The 3,915-nt window shown below is 33.8% G+C and overlaps 1 long non-coding RNA gene across 2 annotated transcripts; it reads left to right on the top strand.

Annotated features, from left to right (window-relative positions):
• Positions 1 to 1,837: 1,837 nt before the first annotated feature.
• LOC113308704 lies at positions 1,838 to 3,670 on the top strand. Of its 2 annotated transcripts, none has more exons than XR_003339992.1 (4): positions 1,838 to 2,122; positions 2,422 to 2,772; positions 2,953 to 3,012; positions 3,649 to 3,670. It is a non-coding gene; the product is annotated as an uncharacterized LOC113308704 (long non-coding RNA). The 2 variants fall into 2 exon arrangements; XR_003339993.1 differs by having other exon boundaries at positions 3,620 to 3,664.
• The last annotated feature ends 245 nt before the right edge of the window (positions 3,671 to 3,915 follow it).

Raw genomic sequence — 3,915 nt, forward strand, 5'->3', positions numbered from 1 at the left:
TAAATCTACGGCCATGGTTTTTTCAACTAACCATTATAAATACTTTATTAATTAATGTCATATTAATTGCTTGAATGATTAATTAATTTTTCATGATAAATGTGCATTTAATGAATCTAATAAATACATATTTTTATTAATAAATAAGTTTATTAAAAACTATATATATATATATATATATATATTGATCGTTAGAGATTTTGGTGTTGGCGAGTTTCGATTCAGGTAACTGGTATCATCATTCAGGTTAAAAATTATATTAAATAATTTTTAATGGTGGTAATGAAAGGAGCAGTTGGTGGTGGAAACAGTGGCTGGTATTTGGAGGTGGTAACATTACTGGTGGTGGAAAAAATAGTGGGCGTGGTTGTTTTGCGCACGGTGGTGGATGTTAGTGAATAGTAGTGGACTATAATAGTTTTGTGTCTTTACAAAATGGACAACATTTTATTGTGATAGATGTAGTTGGCTGTTTTTGGCACAAGTGGTAAAGACAAAACAAAAATATTTTGAAGAGGATACTAAATCGTATAAGACAATATGATCATGACCGTCGGATGACCCAAATGGGATTCCAGCTATTTATAGTACCCGGTCGAATAAATCACGGCTTTTAGTATTAAATAAAATTGATTACGTTTCCAGAATACAAAACAAAATCTGGACAAATTAGGCTAGATAAAGAACGATCAAATTTATACTTGCAGAACATAAATATACCGCTATAAGTGATCATGTTTAATTAAAATTTAATAATAAATGTTTCTTTAATTAATCAAATAAATATATTTTTGTTGATACATAATAAATTTATTTGATATTTAACCATATCAGTAAGCATTAATGGTGGTTGTGATGGTGGGCAGTGGTGGGGATAATGGTGGTGGGTATTGGTGAGATTGGTGGAGTGGTGACGATGACGCGGTGGTGGAAGAAGTAGTGGTAGTAGGGTGAGAAAAGGGGTCCTAAGATAGGTAAATTAAGCACTAATGATGGTTTTGATGGTGGGTGGTGGTGGTGGATCGGCGGTGGGGATAATGGTGGTGGGTATTGGTGAGACTGGTGGAGTGGTGACGACAATGTGGTAGTGGAAGAAGTAGTGGTAGTATGGTGACAAAAGGTAACCTAAGATAGGTAAATTATTTAGTCACCCTTGGTTAATTTTTCTTTGTTTTGTTTTAATTTGATTTTAGTTTTCAAATTACTTTTTTTATTATTTTTTAAAATTAAAACAATTCTTAAAGGTCAGATTTTTCCGAAAAAGAAGATGTTGTGATTTTAAGATTTGCCGGGTAGGGGGCAGGAAGAAAAATGAAACCTATAAAAAAAATTGACCAAAGACAAGCCTACACGCAAATTAATTGTAATTGGTTCAATTTCTCACATCTCTCTTTATTCCCCTTTTTTTTCATGGTTTCCGTTTGTATCATTATTTCTCCCCTACTTCATGGGATTATGCAAGGTTACGCGTGAATTAATTGTAATCGATTCAGTTTTTCACATCTCTCTTTATTTCCCATTTTTGCCATGATTTCTGTTTTTGTCATTTCTCCCTAACTTCATGTAATTATGCATGCTTGAGAAATAGGTCATGATAACAGGTAAAGAGAAGAGAAAAGAAATGAATCAAGAATTAAGTATTATTATAAAATATGGGAATTATATAATTGTCCCTACTTTTCATTGGCTTCATAAATACCCTCACGACACAAGAAATATACCCCTCTCCATTCAAAGCCCATCAGGGGTCCATTAATCTTTTTTCTTCTTTCCACATTTACCCTTCTTCTTTTAACCATCGACTGTGCCTCTTTAAACATCCGAAGAAAACATTCAGATAAAACTAAATCCCTCCACCACCATCTCCACCGCTACCACCACCATCTCGATCGCCGCCATATCCAACAGCACCACCACCATCTCCATCGCCACCATCACCATCTTCTTCTTCACAATCAACAACAATCGGTTCCACTGGTATCCAAACGCCACCATCGTAGCCACAAAATCATTAATAAACGCAATCTGAATATATATATATTAGGTTTAACTTGATTCAATTTGAAGAAGAATTTACGAGATTCATAATTTGAAGAATTCATCTTCGTAAACGATTGAACAGGTAAGTGTATCACTATCCTTTAAACTCAATCGAAAGTTTAATTAATTGATTTTCAGATCTGAAATTTCTGAAACTTTAATTGATTGATTTTCTGATTCAATGGGTTTAGTTTCTCAATTAGAAGTTCATGTTCTCAATAGATACAACAAAAAAACTCGAATTTCAGATCCATTTGATACAACAAAAACTAGTTTTGAAGAAATGGTATTAGAAGATTATTTATTCTATCTTATATTGATACTGAGAAATTTGGATCTAAATTGATAGCAGTGGTGATAATGATGGTGATGTTTCTACAGGGATGGTCTCAACGACCTATGCATATTTAGTTCCGTAAAAATGAATGTACATAAATCTTGACGTTAGTGGCGGTGGTGTTAGTGATGGTGGTGGAGCGAGAAAGTATCATCAACATCAGGCCCCTAGATTCTACAATTGCACTCAGCTTACCTTGTGGCAGTACGTCATAGCATCAACAACAGGCGTAGCTTGTGGATTATCACTGAAAAGTTTAGGAGAGGAAAACACGTAAATAAGGAAAACAATTTGGTGACAAAAAATATGCTAAAGCAACAGTTGGAATGATGAATGATATACGAGCAAACTATAAATACAAGCATAATGGTGGCCTTACACAAGGTTTGAAGGAGGTAAAGTCTCATCACCAATTCACAACAGTAGTGACATTGGAAGAAGATGTTTTTACCTTTTGTATATGATGTTTGTTTGCATTTAAATACGACTTCTACAGATTCTTGTGTTGAGTCCTTCCACCCATTATTAGTTATATGGTTTTTTTCTTGTTTATGACCATTGCTATTTAATTTCAGATCATGGGGGAGACACTAATGTACTTGTTTCACCTTGATCATGAGGATGCCAAACATCAGGTAGACACTAATGTACTAGTAGTTTCTTCATGTTACAAGCATATTTTATGGTTTGTTAAATACTATACTTTCCCCTTAATATTTGTGTATCAACAATAGAAATTGATCTTGGTTTAGGGAGTCAACAACCAATGTTTGTGTATCAACAATGGAAAAATGGAATCAACAACCAATATTTGTGTATCAACAATAGAAATTGATCTTAGTTTAGGGAGTCAATAACCAATGTTTGTGTATCAACAATGGAAAAATGGAATCAACAACCAACATTTGTGTATCAACAATAGAAATTGATCTTAGTGTAAGGAGTCAACGACAAATATTTGTGTATCAACAATAGTAATTGACCTTAATTTAGGGAGTCAACAACCAATGTTTGTGTATCAACAATGGAAAAATGGAATCAACAACCAATATTTGTGTATCAACAACAAAAATTGATCTTAGTGTAAGGAGTCAACAACAAATATTTTTGTATCAACAATAGAAATTGACCTTAGTTTAGGAAGTCAACAACCAATGTTTGTGTATCAACAATAGAAAAATGGAATCAACAAACAAATTTGACAAATATTTTTGAACTTTTGATTTTTTGGGTCAACTTCAGTTGTTGACACCTAATATTGATGGCGGCAGTGGCGGTGGCGGCAACAACAACAATGGTGGTGGTGTGTGGCGGTGGTGGAATATTATTGGTGGTTGTATTTAGTAAGTGGTGGTGGTGGCAGAGTGGTGGTGGTGGTGGCAGAGTGGTGGTGGTGGCGGTGTTATTGGTGGTGGTGCAATGGTGCTACAGGTGGATGTGAAATAATAGAAAATTTTATTTTTTTAATGGATAAGATTTTTAAATGGAAAATAATATTGTAAGTGAGGGTATTAATGTAATCTATTTTTTAATGGATA

This window comes from Papaver somniferum, chromosome 9 (assembly GCF_003573695.1).
Source record: "Papaver somniferum cultivar HN1 chromosome 9, ASM357369v1, whole genome shotgun sequence".
NCBI lineage: Eukaryota > Viridiplantae > Streptophyta > Magnoliopsida > Ranunculales > Papaveraceae > Papaver > Papaver somniferum.